Genomic DNA, 17,894 nt, shown 5'->3' with positions numbered 1-17,894 from the left:
ATAGCAGTAATTCCAAACCTACATTAAAAAGAAGTACTTCCAGCTTTGCAAACTGCTGAAGGTGGATTTTTTTCCCCACTATCAATTCAAACCACTTGTTTTGCTAAGGTTCTTCTTCAATATATATAAAATCAGAACACTAAAATTGGCAATTTAAAGTCCAGCTAGACAAAATAGCACAATCATTTTGGAAAACAGTATAGAAGGTCCTCAAAATGTAAACATAAAGTTAACATATGACCCAAGAATTCCACTGCAAGGTATCAATATATACTCAAGAGAACTGAAAACATTATGCTGTCACAAAAACCCCTACCCAATGTTCATAACAGCATTATCCATAATAGCCAAAAAGTAGAAACAACCCAAATGCCCATCAACTGATTAATGGATAAACAAAATTGTATATCCATATGATATTATACTATTTGGCAAAAAAAGGAATGAAGTATTGATTCACTCTACAACATGGATGAACCTTTAAAACATTATATTAAGTGAAAGAAGTCAGCCACAAAAGACCATATATATGTAGTTCCATTTACATGAAATATCCAGAATAAGCAAATCCATAGACAGAAAATACACATTAGTAATCACAAGGGGCTAAGGTGCCAGGGTGTGGTGGTGGTATGGTGAGAATGGCTGCTAATAGGTATAAGTTTTCTTTTTGGAATGATTAAAATATTCTAAAATTAGATAGTGGAGCCCTGGCCTATGTTGTTCAGTTGATTGGGCATCATCCTACAAAGCAATAGGTCACTGGTTTGATTTCTGGTCAGGGCACATGCCTGGGTTGTGGGTTCAGTCCCCAGTTGCAGAGTGAATGAGAGGCAGCTGATTGATGTTTTTCTCTCTTTCTCCCTCCTTTCCCACCCTCTCAATAAATACATAAGTCCTTTTTAAAAATTGAAAAAATTAAATAGATAGTGGTGATGGTTGCACAATTATGAATATATTTAAAAACTCTAAACTGTATACTTTAAAAGGGTGAATTTTATGGTATATAAATTATATCTTAACAAAACCGTTACTTTTTTTTAAGCCATCTAGACAAAATTCTCTTTCCAACTCACTCTGACTTTCTAATTTTCCTAGGATGTCTGGGTTAAATCAAAGGAAGTGTTGTTTACTTCATAGGCAGGACAGATGGTCTTAGGTAACACTTACAATTAATAACTATCAATTAGCTAACATATTTGATATCAGGACCAATACAACTTCAGTAAATTCTTTGTAATAAAGCAGACTGAAGACACAAGATGGTAAAATAGTGAAACCAACTATGAAGGTACTACTTCCTGGCCTGCTATCACTTAGGCAATCTTCACTCTTTAAAAAGGGAAAGGATAGGATAAGCACAGGAAGCCTACCTGTTTATCACCTACCTATCCTAAAAGAAATTAGGAACATCTGGGATCACACACGATAGATTTACTAAAAAAAGAACAACCAATAAAAAAAGATGTAGCTTTCTTTTTGAATGTTTCTACACTCTTCAGCCCTGCTTATTCTAGCAACATATTTTCACTGAATTCCTTCCTAAGGAAAAAAGGGAATAATATATATATATATATATATTGCAGAGAATAAAGTTTTTATTCACTCTCCAAGAAAGGAGAGAGGCATGGTATAGAGATACACACTAGCCAAAAACCCTAATATTTATTAAAATATATGTTATACCACCAGGACCTCACTTAACATTAAAGGTGTAACATAGATATTGCTACCTTTTATAGATGAGAAAAATGCTGCACAGGCAAGTGTTTTTGCAAAGGTCACAGAGCTATGGAACACAGGAGCAAGGACTCAAACAACAGAATGAAAAGGACCATCTTTTATTACTTAACATTGACCTTTATGTTTCATTTATCCTTCAGTCCTTCCATAAGCTCACTTCCAAAATGAAATACAACAAAAGAATAAGCAATTTGCAGAAAATATGGAAATGACATTTCTTTTCATTAATTTTTAAGTGACAATACAAAGGTCATCAGGTTGTCTATGTCTATACATGACTTATTCTCTGTTTATAATTCAAAAGAGGACGTTACTTTGGCTAGCAGTTTGCATATTTAATTACAGACCTTAATAAAGAAAACTGGGTTAATATTTTACAAGTCCATTTAACATTTACAGGCCTTAACATTTTATACCAAGGAGAACAGCGCAGGCAATACACTTAAGTAATAACCCTTATCCTCAAATTTTTTCTACACTGGAATCTACTGTATAAGGAACTTTGTTTTTTGTTTCTTAATAAATATATTCTTGGGAAATGTGGTGATATCTGGATTCTGTTTTGGTCATTTTAGTAATATGTGCATCGGAAAACCAAATAAAGGGATTATACTCAATTTACGGTGCTTTTCAAACTTCAAGTTCTGATCCATTACTGTTACTAAATTAACTTAGTGGACTGCAACTAGCACTTCATTTTAAACATTAAACAGAATAGAACAGAAATAAGAATATATGAAATGAGGTTCAGTACTGTTTAGCAGACTTTGGAAAACAAAAAGGTATGTGTGCGCCTGAACATCTCATGCTCATAACTCTTACATAACTCTAAAACCACAAAATTTCAAATAAAAAAAATTGAAGCAATATTAACCTAGGTTCTTTTATTCTGACACGTCTATATTACTGTCCAAAGCACTCCATGGTACCTCTGGCATCCATTTAGCTTGAATGTATCACTACATTAGTTGTTCATTCTTCCTCTGCTCTCCACACACCTTAGAATAAAGTCCAAAGTTCTTACCATCACAGCCTATAAAGCCCTAATTGGGCTCCTGGTTCTGTCTCAAAACTGACTCACTTGCAACAATCTCTTTCCTTACCCTCTCAACCACACTAATCTCCACTTATGCACCTGAGTCTCTGTGCTTGTGTGGAGCTAGACATCATTTGTTTACTTCCCTGAAGAAATATTTTTGTTGATATGATTTAACCTTCTGCCCTTGGCTGCTTTGAAAGATTGATATAAAAGTGTTTCTGTACCATCTATGGAACAATCTGCCACTATTCAGTGTACACTGAACAGAAGCTATTCTATTTAAAATTAGGTGAGGTTCCTTAAGGTATGGATAAACAAGTCAACTTGTTTGCAAGGGACTGAGAAAGGACTGCTTACAGTAACTGGATATATTTTCTGTAAGTAATTAAGTTAGTTCTTTGTCACTTTCAAATCAGAAATATCTTTCTCTTTTTTGCTGATAAAACTTTTTCTATCAGGCTCCCTCTCACCCCACAGAAATCACTTTTGGCTACTCTAAAATATCCTGTTGAAGCTATATCTATGTTTCCTAAGAGCCCACGGAATGCCCAAAAGCAGCTCTAGTGCTTGCCTTAGGCACCGGCCATTTACTTTGACACTGAAGTGTGTAAGTAGCTCAGAATTTAGAAAATCTGTAGCTTGTGGCCAAAGTTCAACTTTCACTGTGTTCAGGCTTAATCTTGAATTAATACTTTGCTTTCCCCTGAATGAATGTTAAGCTCCCACATATCAGGCATTGACAGTGATTCTTGAGCTGAAAGGCTGTCCTCGCCCCATGTCCTTTTCCTCATCCCTGGCCGATCACAATCACCTTCAATGACACAGGCACAACACTTCACAGATTGCATAATTTGTTCTTTGGCCTTCTGAACAGTAGTTAAAAATAAAGTTTCTGCTGTTTATTCCATAAATAAATACATTTGAATCACTTTCAATTTTGTTGCAAACAGTAAATACTTTCATTTCCACTATAACGATAAACTGGTTTTTACTAATAAATATGGAAGTAATGGCATTTGAGGGACTTGAAGAGAACATTAAAATAGTCACTAGGTATTTACTGGCAGTATGATGGCCAATTTGAGAATAGAAGCTGAAAATGGAAAGGTTACACCCAATCCAATAACAAGTAAGTGCCAGGTAAGTTCTGGAAGTTCTTAGAAAGGCACTGTGAGTCTCATAAATTCTTAAAATCAACCCCCAACAAAGCTGCCTTCCAGAATAGGGTTCCACACTGAGGGAAAGCTGCTAGGTGTGGAACAAAAATTGAGCAAAACAGGGACTATAGAGACAAGGAAAGGAAAGGCCCAGATAAAAGTAGAAAAGGGGAAAGGAAGTCACCATATGTTTTTAACATTTTACAAAAAAGAAAAAAACCAGAAGAGGGAGCTCTGTGACACTAGAAAAGTGATCCTGAATCATGACCTCTTCTCAAAGTTCAGAAAAACAAATTTCAGAATTTGTTTTGAAAATAAGCAACAGAAAAATGTCAAGGTCTCATCCCATACAGTTATTTTAAGAAAAAAGAGACTAAAGAACAGAATAACATCCCTGCACATAAAGACAGACAGACCTTGGACACATATCAAAATTATAACATACTATTTTAAAACAAACTAAAAGACATTAAGAAAATAATTCAAAAATGAAAAATATAAATCACAATTATAAAACTCTAGAAAAGGTGAAAGAACTCCAAAAAGAAATAGAAACAAAAGGAAAATTCATTTCAGAAATGAATATAAAATGAAGGACATGAGTGCCTAAATATAACAAATAATGCATTAAGAGAAATAAAAGGTAAAAAGGAAGAAATTTTTAAAAATCAAAATAAATGAATAAAAGTGACATCAGCAAAATGGTGGAGAATGCAGCTATAAGCTCCCAGACCCCCTCAGAAACTTTGAAAAACAAGCAAACTACGGTAACCAAATGTGTTGAAACTCTGGAAAACAAAGTTTCACAGAAGTCAATGAATACGAAATCAAGAAAAATGCTACTTAAAAATGGTAGGAAATCTTCGTGGCATTGATTACTTACCCTAGCCATCCCCTTCCTCAGTACAGGAGAAGTCTTTGATATGCGAGCCTGCATTCCTAGTATGTGACCCTGGTACCTGATTCTAGAGGGAGCAAAGCAGATCTAAATCTCAAATTACTGTGTCTATCTCATCTAACCTGCCTGGGATCTACCTGATGAACTGATACAAGGTTCTTATCTCTGTTTAGCCTAACTTGGAACTCACTCAAGCTAAAAAATAAGAAACTATCAAAAAAAGTAGGATTTATCCCACATGAATCAAAATAATAAAGTCAATTAATGTACCACATTAATAGAAAAAAGGAAAAAACCCCACAATCATAAACCATCTCAGTTGCTGCAAAAAAAGGCCTGACAAAGTCCAATACCCTTTCATGATTAAAAAGCAAAAACAAAAACTCGGGAAGCTAGGATTAGAATGAAACGTCCTCTGCTGATAAAAAACATTTATGAAAAGCCCACAGGTAACGTAACACTGGTGAAAGACTAAAAGCTTCCTAAGATCAGGAACATGACAAGGAAGCCTGTGCTCACCACTGCTGTGTAATGCTGTATGGGAAGTTCTAGCCAGGTACAATAAAAGGCACCCAAATTGGGAAGGAATTAAGAAATCCAAAACACTAAGTTGACAAGATATATACACCCCAGTGTTCACTGCATGATTATTTACAATAGCCAAGATATGGAAGCAGCCTAAGTGTCCACCAATAGAAAACAGAATAAAAAAAGATGTGGTACGTATATACAATGGAATATTACTTGGCTATGAAAATAATGAGATCTTACCATTTGTGAAAACATGGATGGATCTAGAAGGTATTATAGTAGGTTAAATAAGTCAAGCAAAGACAAATATCATGTGATTTCATTTACATGTGGAATCTAAAATGCAATAAAAACAACTTAAACAGAAACAAACTCATAGATACAGAGAACAAACTGATGGCTGCAAAATGGGAGGGTGGTTGGAAAGCCGCATGAAAAAGGTGAAGGGATTAAGAAGCACAAATTGGCAGTTACAAAACAATTATGAGGTTGCAAAGTACATCACAGGAAATACAATCAATAATATTGTTAATAACTATGTATGGTGCCAGCTGGGTATCAGACTTATGGGGAATCACTTCATAAGTTATATAAATATTTAACCACTATGTATACACTTGAAAATAATATAATATTGAATATCAACTGTAATAAAAAATTTGAAGATTCTGTGTAATACACCACTAGAAATAAAAGTTGAAAAGGAAAAAAAAATTGGACAGTATTAAGTAAACTAAGTCAACTCACAGATGACTGATTCTACATATCAAAAATCTCACAGAAAGCAACTGGAGCTAATAAATAAATTCAGCAATGTTGCAGCTTAGAAGATAAACAAACATCAGTCATGTTTTTATACATCAGCAATGAAAAATCCAAAAAGGAAATTAAGAAAGCAATTCTACTTACAATGGCAACTAACCAAAATACCTAGGAATAAATTTAACCAGAGGTAAAAGACCTGTATACTGAAAACTACAAAATATTGTTGAAAGAAATTAAAGACTTAAATAGAAAGACATCCCATGTTCAAGGATTGAAAGACAGTATTGTTAATGTGTCAATTTTAACCAAAGTGATCTACAGGCTCAATGCAATCCTTATCAAAATTCCAACAGACCTTTTTTTTTTTTTTTTTTTTTAAGAAATGGAAAAGTTGATCCTCAAATTCATACAGAATTGCGGTCAATCCTGAATAGGCAAAACTATCTTTAAAAAGGAGAACAAAATTGGAAGATGCACACTTCCTGAATGCAAAATTTACTACAAAACTAATTAAAACGGTGTGGTACTACTATAAAGACAGATATAAACAGAACAACAGTCGAGAAATAAACCTGTACATCTATAGCCAACTGAATTTCAACAAAGGTGCCAAGTCCAGCCAATGGAAAAAGAAGTTTCTTCAACAAATGGTGCTGGGACAACTAGATAACACATGCAAAAGAATGAAATTAGACCTCACCTCATTCCAAATACAAAAATTAACTAAAAATGGAACAAAGACCTAAATATAAGATCTAAAACTATATAATATTTTTCATTCAATATTTCTTCAAATATTTTTTTCTCCTCCTTTCTCTCACTTTTCTCCTTTTGGGATTTCAATAATATGTGCATTGGTACACTTGATGGTCCTTTAGATACTATTCATTTTTTTTTCATCTTTTTCTCTGGTCCTCAGACAGGGTAATTTTGATTCTTCAGGTTTTTTGACTCCTCTGCTCAAACCAGCTACTGAATCCTCAGCATACTTAAAATAATTAAAGTCTTTGTCTAATAAGTCCAGTGTCTGGACTTCCTCAGGAATGATTTCTAACAATTTCCTTTTTTATTCTTTCTGTGAATGGGCCATAATTCCCTGACTCCTTGAATGTTTTGTAATTTTTTTTGTTGAGAACTAAAAGTTTTGAATATTCTAATGTGGTAACTCTAGAAATTAGGCTCTCTCATCTCCACAGGGACTGCTTTTATTTCTTGAAGACTGTAGTCATCTGTTTTGCAACTTTATATTCCTTGCTATGTGTTGTTACTGAAGTCTCTGTTCTGTTATCTCTGGCCAGCCAGTATCTGACAGAGATTTCCTTAAATGGGGGAATCTAATAAAAAAAGGGGGTGTGGGGGAGAATTCTGTCTCTTTAAATCCCAATTTCTAAAAGACAAGCAAGTCATATCAAGAACCATGGGCTACCACACTCACAGCTGCCTGCCACAGGGCTGGAGAATGAAATATGATAGCCACTATGCAAAACACCAAAATTCTCAAAAATTTACCATCATTTATCTTCTTTAAGCATTCCACTGGATGCTGCAAGTATTTGACTAGACTCCCAAATTTCATGATATTTTAGATAATTCATGCTAGCTCAATAGCAATGGTGAAAAGAAAAGCACTTTTTGAAGCTCCCTCTCTGCCATTTTTCCATGACATCACTCCCATTAGCCATATTTCAGCCTACAGTTTTTTTTCTTGGGCCAAACCAGTACCTAATCTATAATAATAGTTATCATTTACTGTCTGCCTGTTATGTACAGGTACTTCTCATCCTCATGACAATCCTACCAAGTAGCTATTACCATCGCCATTTAATAATTAAGAAGCTGAGGCTCAGGTGTATTAAGTAGATTATCCTTGTCTTACAGCGATTACTAATTGGACAGTTATCCCTTCAAAAACTCCACACTGCCTTCTTCCTCTCCTACTTAGACTAAACATTCTCTGGCCTTTGAGTCCAAACTTATGAAATCCCACTTTGTTTATGAAGTTCTCCTGAAACAGAATAGAAACAACCAATTTCAACTCTAACTCGACCTTTAAGGCAAATTATTCAGTCTATAAAATTTACTTGGCACCTGTCTTAGAAAGAATACACATTTGTAAAAAACAAATGCAGAGGAATTCTACCTGACAATAAACTAAGAATATGAATTAAGTATCCAAATTCTGAGAAGCTGGTAAGAAATATAGTTAGGCACAATCAGTTAGTAAGGATGCAGTATATGTAAGGGTGGTGACCTAAATGAAAGGCACAGAGAAGGAGGTGGTGGAGGAGGAACAGATTACTGCTGTACACTTACAATAGTTAAGACCGAACCCCAGAGGGTAACAAAACACAAACAAAGAAGTGATAGAGTGAAGCTGTAAGTGAGGGCCTTGTGTATTACACTAAGGAGATCATGGAGTTTCTTAAGACAGAAAACAGGACTAGATTTGATAAGCATGCTGATTTAGGGAAGATTATTCTAAAAGCTCTGACAATTGAGCAGCTGTGTGTAGGATGAAGTGCAGTGGGAGTCATTAGAAATAGGGAGATCCATGATTTGTACATTTTTGCCACCAACAATTTAGTTATCTTAAGAATACACAAATATTTATATGCATGTTACATGCAAATGTATTTGTTTATATAACCTTCCTAGCTTCCTGACTGGCCAAGTACCACATGTTTCAGAGGCTGGAAATTTTAAGTTGTGCCAGTGAACGGGAAAATGTAAAGTTTTATTTATATGCTACAGGAAAACACATAGGAAAGTGATGAAATATTCTTGCCAAGCTAAAATTTCACATGTAAAACAGAAGGATCTTGACAACATATACCCAGAGGTCTTGCAAATGTTATAAATTTGCCAGGATTTTTTCCATCTCCAAGTGACATTCCAGACACATTCATTGTACCATAACTTTTTTCTTGTGGAGACAGATCACAAGAAAAAGAGAAAAAGGATTTCTATCTGTCTACAAAGGAACACAGATAAGACCATCAAGGACAGAGTAGAGAAGGTGAAATTAAAAAAAACTTTAAAAAAGATTTTATTTATTTATTTTTATAGACAGATGGGAGGGAGAAAGAGAAGGAGAGAAATATTAACGTGTGGTTGCCTCTCATGTGGCCCCCCACTGAGGACCTGGCCCACAACCCAGGCATGTGCCTGGACTAGGAATCGAATCAGTGACCCTTTGGTTCACAGCCTGAGCTCAATCCACTGAGCTACACCAGCCAGGGTGAAATTTTTAAAAATTTAATGAGAACATTACAAAACATACAAACCATAGCCAGAGTGATTGCATCCTTTCAAAATATGCAATCAAATTGTGACAGTCCTTCACTAGGATTTAAGTCAAAGTAGATTAGATTTCTGAAGCTCAGGAAGATACAAAATAAACATAGCACCAGAACATGACAGTTCTGAGAGGTGAAGACTATTGAAAGCCTACACTAAATTCTAATTTGGAGAAGATAAACATATTTCCCTCATTCCAAAACTGATGGGTTGACAAGCAAATGCTAATTATGTTCCCCTCTAGTGGTGTGTTAATCCTAGCAAGATGCATCCAACTTTGTCTTTGAGCCTCCTACTTAGGTAACTGGTGTTAAAGAACAAATATTGATTCCAAACTCAATCTTTTTAACCCCAAGAGGTCTCTAATTACCTCAAAGAATGTAAAAAATTTAATCCTAATATATTAAGATGCCATGCATTTTAGCATGTTAAGAATAAAATGAGGGGATAATGTGGTATTTTAAATACACAATAGTAACTATATTTTATAGGTCGCTATTTTCCTCACAAAATGGTAACTTAAATCATCCCGAGATCAATCAAAACAATGAAATAATTGCACCACCACTCTTTATCTCTGATACTAAAAAAAACACCTCACCCATAGAATAACAGCCTTGTTTGCCATAAAAGGAAGGCATTGTGATCACATTTGTGGGAAATACAGAACAAGGTTACAATGTTTAAAAGATGTAAGCTTATATATTGTTTAATAATGTATACCATGGACTTGATCTAATGACAAGTTTGTATTGATCTGTACAGTCACTAAGAGGTAGAGGAGAGGGAGAAACTTTTAAAAGCATTTTCCGTTACTTATTGGCAAAATTGGCAAAACATAGGAATCTAGATCTTATTTAGGGAAAAAAAACTGCCCACACATAAAACAATTTGTTTGGTGAACAAATTCAATGGAAATGTTTAAAGATGCAAACAGTACATCTGCCCCCCAACACGAACATTCATAGCTTTGTTAAATGCTTGCTTAATAAGGTAATGAAAATAACCATGGTGCCCTTTCCCATTCTTTGGGCACAACCACTCAGGTTGGCATATAATTTTAATGTTTAAAATACCTTGGTCTTTACTCATGACTCTCCATTGTTAGTGACAATTAAGTCTTCAACTTAATTGAGGAGAGAGTTATCTCCTCAAGGCTTTGACAATTCACACATCCATAGGTGAGTTCTTTAGATATCATAATTTTACTTTGAAAGAGAAAAGGAAACAAAGTCACTAACTCAGGGCTATAAGTGAGTAAATAGAAATAATAATGCAATTTATGAAACAATAATTTTGACTGAGATGGGAAATAACTATTGGGACCAAAGAAAATAAACCCCTCACACAGTTGAGTATAGTGCAGAGGCTCCCATTTTTTTTGCCATCACAATTCAGATGTTCAAATACTGCCTACTCCCAACTATCCCTCATGACATCCACTGCTTCTCAGGATGGGCAGATAATGCCCCCAGTTCAGTCACTAATTCTTTTTTCTATTTTGAACTAAAATTTAATTCTTGTCTAATGATATACAACCGATTCTATAGAGTTTGAGAATGTTTTGAAACTACAAAGCCATTTTCATACACTTTCAATCTTATTTAAGTATTATAAAGATCCTATATGCTTGACTAAATAGAATATTTCCATCCTTATGATAGGCATGGAAACTGGCTCAGGTAGGCAAGGAAAAAAATGTATCACATTTCAAACTCTGCCTCCATTTATGGCTTAAACACAAGGCTTTAAACATTTTTCCCAAGAAAACTTTTAGGGCCAAAGTGAAGTTTTCTTTTAAAAAGATCATTAATTTCTTTTACTACCATGAAAAGAAACAGCATTTATATTCAGAATCCAGCTATACAGAAATTTTAATGACAGAGCGAAGCCAAATAAAAAATGAGTTCATTTTTCAATAGTGTCAAAAAGATACCATATAATTTACAATAATCACAAGTTTTTTGAGTGCTTATTATATGCTTGGATAAGGTACTTTCCATGCACTCTTTCAATTAATCTTCACAGCACTCCTATGAGGTAGATGCTTTATTATCCCTATACTACAGATAAAGAAATTAAGACTAAAAGAGGTTAAGTTGGGCCTTCTAAAGCTAGTACTAGAGAGAAATGTACATTTTAATCTTTTTGATTCCAACCATTCTGCTTTGTTACTTATGTTTGTCTTGCAATTTCTTTTCCACTACCTCTAATGTATTTCCCAACCACCATGTGAAATAGGAATGATTTTGTTCATTTAATACATCAGTAAATCAAGACTGACACATAAGCCAAGTGGCCTATCTATAGTAACAATGGAGAAAATAATAAAAACAGTCATCAGGTCTTATGATACCAAATCATCAGAAAAGGTAAACTTTTAAAATTTCTTTTAAAGATGCATCCATTGTCTCTTTCCACCTACTTGACCCACAATTCCAGTAAATTTGGGTTTCCTAATTTCTGTGTCCATAACAGATTAAAGCTAATAAGCATTTGCTTGTACCAGGCACTTTACACACACTACTTCGCCTAAGCTTCAGAATACTATGATATAAGCAGTATCCCACATGAACAGACAGGGTTAAGAGTTAAATCATAAGCCCAAAGTTTACATAGAAAGTAAGAACAGCAAACAAGGCCTCTTGAAGTCCTCATGACTGGCAAATTCCTTGAAGATCAGGATCAACAATATCCCTAACACCTTAACAAAATGCCTACTTCATAGGCACCAAGTAAGTGTTTTAAATTAATATTTCATGAATGTAACATTTACAACCCAGACCCATTCCATCCTTTACCCACCATTTCCTGAGCACCTCTACTCAGGAAGGAATTCAGCCATCAGCCACAATCTAATAATAGAATGAATATGCAACTATCAGAAGCTACTCAGAGCAAATGTGAAATAGTAGTAATAACAAATACTATCAGTAATAACAAGCAATACCTATAACCCTCTAAGGCAGGGGTGTCAAATCATTTTCACTGGGGCCACATAAGCCTTGCGGTTGTCTTCAAAGGGCCAAAATAATTTTAGGACTGTATAAATGTAACTATTCCTTAACTATTAAGGACTTGAAATTACATTCGGCCCTTTGAAGGCAACCACGAGGCTGATGTGGCCCCTAGTGAAAGTGAGTTTGACACCCCTCCTCTAAGGCATCTAATATATCCCCAACTCCTATGAATTCTGATTCAGAAAAATCTCTTAATTCCCCACTGCCTTTCCCTTTCCATGTCTGCTCCTCTAACCCAGGCCCATAACCATTGCCAAGATGATGGCTATGGTTCCACACTCTCCACCCTCCACACTGATGCCAGAGTTATTTTCTTTCTTTTTTTTTTAATTTTATTTTAATCATTGTTCAAGTACAGTTTTCTTCCTTTTACTCCCATTCCAGCCCACCCACCGAACCCTCCCCACTTCCCTTCCATTGTTATTTTCTAAAATACAAACTTGATAGCTTTATTTCCCTTTATAAAAGGACTGTTAACTGCTGCCTTCAAAATTCTCAAATTTGAGATCTGTGATAACTTTCAAAATCTTGCAAAATGACCTCAATCATCCTATCTAACCCAATCTTCTATTCTTCCTAAAAGTACTATCTATCCCTTCCACCCTTGCTTGACTACTAGCAATTCCCTACACAAGCCCCAAGTCTCTGCATGTTTGCTTATGCAGTTCTTGGACCCGAAAAGCTGTTGCACCTACCTACACTCTACTTGTTTAAAGCCTTCTTTTCTTTCTGAAGCCCAATTTAAACATCTCAACAAATAAGATTTCCATCTCAGATAACATTTCTCACTAAATAAACACCTAAAACAGAGACTCAAGGCTTTATTCCAAGTTAGGCAGCTCACTCCCAAATCTCTAAATCCAAACCACACTTTGAACAGCACTATAATTCCATCTTTTCTAATCTATTACATTAATTCCCTGTCAGAAAATTCCAAATGTACAAGTCACAAATGATTTTTTAACAAATAAATAAATTAAATAATTAGTATTCTAGAATGGAATCTGTAACATTTTGATTTACTATAACATAGGCCAAACTATATTACATCCAATAATAATATGCTACATGGTTTAAATTCCAGCTCTATCACATTCTAATTTACTGTGTGACCTTGAGCATATTTCTTAGCCTATCTGAGCATCCCTTTACTTATAAAAAGGTATTTATAAACCCCTATGTGTAGATTGAGGAATATCAGTACTTACCTCAAAGTGTGATAAAGGTTAGATTATGTTAAGCATGTTAAGTATTTAACACAGTATATGTACACACTAACTAATGGCAGCTAAACAAATGGCAGCTATCATTATTAAATTCAGAATATGCATAAACATATAGTCACGGACTTTCTTCAGTCAGGAAATGGAGGCAAGATTTTCCTTTGATTAAAGTTCTTCAAAATTAAGTTATTTCCCAATTAATTACTTAAAGAGTAAACAGCTAATAGAGATATAAATAGATCAGTAACAGATGAACTCTAATACATACAGGTATTAAAAATAGTATGCCATTGCCCTGTTATACATGAATATTACTGTAAGTAACCACAACCTGTGCACAGCAGGTGATCAGCTAAGCCTTTGTCTCACACTACAGACTGAAAACCTTTCATGAAAAATATGAAACACAGAGCATAATGATTAATGAGTTTCCTAATAAAATTTAAATCAAAAGGAAATTACTATTTTCAGGTACTATACATAAATACACTTAGAGTATATTACATAGATGAGCAATCTATAGCTCAATGAACAATGTGAACCAATTTATGAATAAATTAAGCCAAGTGATATCTAGCAGATCTCATAATTCCATTTCTAACCCAGAATACTAAGGTACTCCTCACCCTGAGTGACAGGGCTATACACCCAGTCAGTTCATGGAATAATGCAATCAGAAGGCCATAATTCACTCAGTTCAAAACTTAAAATGCTCACTTTGGATACCCTATAGACTACTAGGGTGGGAACAGAAATTTTCCCACTATACCCTCCTATACTATTTGAACTTTAGTTTTTAAAAAAGAGAGAAACAGAGACATATGGGAAGGGGCAAATAAGTGTCTAACTGCAAAACTCTCAAGAGACCTAAAAGCTCAGGGAGGATGGGCAATTAACAAAGTGATCATTATGAGTTTTGATTAAGACTGGTTTGGCTCTGGCAAGAATACAGAGAAACAGCACATACTCTAGGCATGAGAATGTAAACTACTACAATCTTTTTTGGAAAATGACTCAGCAATACCTATTAAAATTTTAAATGCTTATATTCTTGAATGAGTAATTTCACATCAAGAATCTAACCCACAGAAATACTGAAACACTCACACACATGTACAATAGCAAATGCATAAGCATGCTCACAGAACCAAAGTTAATAGAAGTTAAAAACTGGAAATAACTAATGCCCATCCAAACTGAATTATATTAATCTAATGAATGTAATATTAGACATAATAATCACAATATCACAATCATCAAAAATAATGAAGCAGTTATCACCACTGAAATTAAACTATATCAAATATACAGCAATCCCCTTTTTAAGTATATTTTATTAATTATGCTATTATGGTTGTCCCATTCATTTTCCTCCCCTTTATATCCCTCTGCCCTGCATCCTCCAGGCTCCAACAATCCCCACCCACTTAGATCATGTTTATGGGTCATCCATGTAAGTTTTTTGGCTTCTCTATTTCCTATACTATTCTTAACCTCCCCCTGTCTATTTTGTACCTAACATTTTATTCTTATTTTCTGTACCTTTTCCCCCATTCTCCCCCCTGCTCCTTACCTCCATGTAACCTCCGTTTCTGTGACTCTGTTCCTGTTCTAGTCGTTTGCTTAGTTTCTTTTTCTTTTTGTTTTTTTTTAGGTTAAGTTGTTGATAGTTGTGAGTTTGTTGTCACTTCACTATTCATATTTTTGAGCACCTTCTTTTTCTTAGATAAGTTCCTTTAACATTTCATATCATAAGGGCTTGGTGATGATGAACTCCTTTAACTTGAGCTTATCTGGAAAAGACTTTTATCTGCCCTTCCATTCTAAATGATAGCTTTGCTGGATAGAGCAATCTTGGATGTAGGACCTTGTCTTTCATGACTTGGAATACTTCTTTCCAGTCCCTTCTTGCCTGCAAGGTTTCTTTTGAGAAATCAGTTGATAGTCTTATGGGAACTCCTTTGTGGGTAACCTTTTCTCTTGCTGCTTTTCAGATTCTCTCCTTATCTTTCATCTTGGGTAATGTAATTATGATGTGCCTTGGTATGTGCTTCCTAGGGTCCAACTTCTTTGGGACTCTGAGCTTCCTGGACTTCCTGGAACTCTGTTTCCTTTGCCAGACTGGGGGACTTTTCCTTCATTATTTTTTCAAGTAAGTTTCAATTTCTGGCTCTTCCTCTTCTCCTTCTGGCACCCCTAAGATTCAAATGTTGGAATGTTTAAAGTTGTCCCAGAGATTCCTAAGCCTCTCCTCATTTTTTGAGTTCTTACTTCTTCATTGTGTTCTAGTTGAATGTTTATTTCCTCCTTCTGTTCCAAATCATTGATTTGAGTCCCAGTTTCCTTCCCTTCACTCTTGGTTCCCTGCACATTTTTCTTTATGTCACTTTTCATAGCCTTCACTTCTTCCTGTGTTTTGCGACCATACTCAACCATTTCTGTGAGCATCCTGACTACCAGTGTTTTGAACTCTACATCTGATATGTTGGTTTTCTCTTCAGTGCATAAATTTTTCTGGAGTTTTGGTTGTTTTTTTTCTTTTTAAATTTGTTGTCCTTCTTCTGGTTGTGTACGAGGCAAAATGTGTCTACCTATGCCTCCATCTTGGCCAAAAGTTGCAATCCCCTTTTTAAAAAAGAATGATATATCTAATACGCCTTTATAAAATGAAAATATGAACGAATATATACAAACTATTCACAGTGTTTACAACAAAAATCTTTAAAAAACTTTAAAATTTAAAAAGCTATAAAACTTTATTCAATAAGTCTACCAAATTTTCTATTCCATATTATGGTCCTTTAGTGAAAGAGAGTGGAAGGAAGATGAAAAGAAAAAACAAAACAAACAAACAACAACAACAGTAAAAACCCAGCTAAAGGGAAGCAAAGAAATTAGCATGCAAAGCCAAGAAAATATGGCCCAAATGAAAGAACAGATCTAAGCTCCAAAAACAGAACTAAATGATGAAGAGATAGCCAACATATCAGATACAGAGTTCAAAACACTGGTAGTCAGGATGCTCACAGAAATGGTTGAGTATGGTCGCAAAACACAGAAAGAAGTGAAGGCTATGAAAAGTGACATAAAGAAAAATGTGCAGGGAACCAAGAGTGAAGGGAAGGAAACTGGGACTCAAATCAATGATTTGGAACAGAAGGAGGAAATAAACATTCAACTAGAACACAATGAAGAAGTAAGAACTCAAAAAAATGAGGAGAGGCTTAGGAATCTCTGGGACAACTTTAAACATTCCAACATTTGAATCTTAGGGGGTGCCAGAAGGAGAAGAGGAAGAGCCAGAAATTGAAACTTACTTGAAAAAAATAATGAAGGAAAAGTCCCCCCAGTCTGGCAAAGGAAACAGAGTTCCAGGAAGTCCAGGAAGCTCAGAGTCCCAAAGAAGTTGGACCCTAGGAAGCACATACCAAGGCACATCATAATTACATTACCCAAGATGAAAGATAAGGAGAGAATCTGAAAAGCAGCAAGAGAAAAGGTTACCCACAAAGGAGTTCCCATAAGACTATCAACTGATTTCTCAAAAGAAACCTTGCAGGCAAGAAGGGACTGGAAAGAAGTATTCCAAGTCATGAAAGACAAGGTCCTACATCCAAGATTGCTCTATCCAGCAAAGCTATCATTTAGAATGGAAGGGCAGATAAAAGTCTTTCCCAGATAAGCTCAAGTTAAAGTTCATCATCACCAAGCCCTTATGATATGAAATGTTAAAGGAAGTTAACTATGAAAAAGGAGATCAAAACTATGAACAGTGAAATGACAACAAAACAGAACTATCAACAACTTAACCTAAAAAAAAAAAAAGAAGAAACTAAGCAAACGACTAGAACAAGAACAAAATCATAGAAATGGAGGTTACATGGAGGGTTATCAGCAGTGAGGGTGCAGGGGGGAGAATGGGGGGGAAGGTATAGGAAATAAGAAGCATAAATAGTAGGTACAAAATAGACAAGGGAAGGTTAAGAATAGTATGGAAAATGAAGAAGACAAAAAACTTATATGACCCATGGACATGAACTAAGGGGTGGGCAGGGCATGTGGGTGGGAGAGGGATTGTAGGGCAAAGGGTAATAAAGGGGGGAAAAATGGGACAACTGTAATAGGATAGTCAATAAAATATTTAAAAAAACAAGAAAATTAGTCTATAATTATGTATGGTGATATATATTAACTTGACTTATTGAGGTTATCATTTTGTAA

General features: G+C 35.0%; 1 protein-coding gene across 33 annotated transcripts in view; it reads right to left on the bottom strand.

The window, feature by feature from the left end:
• LOC123814288 (sarcolemma associated protein) overlaps positions 1 to 17,894 on the bottom strand; it is a 154,344-nt gene that overhangs the window by 93,987 nt on the left and 42,463 nt on the right. The gene's annotated exons all lie outside the window — the stretch shown is intronic.

The sequence above is a fragment of the Phyllostomus hastatus genome, unplaced genomic scaffold (genome assembly GCF_019186645.2).
Source record: "Phyllostomus hastatus isolate PE091 unplaced genomic scaffold, TTU_PhHast_1.1 phas_contig_16, whole genome shotgun sequence".
Lineage (NCBI taxonomy): Eukaryota > Metazoa > Chordata > Mammalia > Chiroptera > Phyllostomidae > Phyllostomus > Phyllostomus hastatus.
Note: the sequence above shows the minus strand (reverse complement) of the source record. Positions and strands in the feature narration are given on the sequence as shown.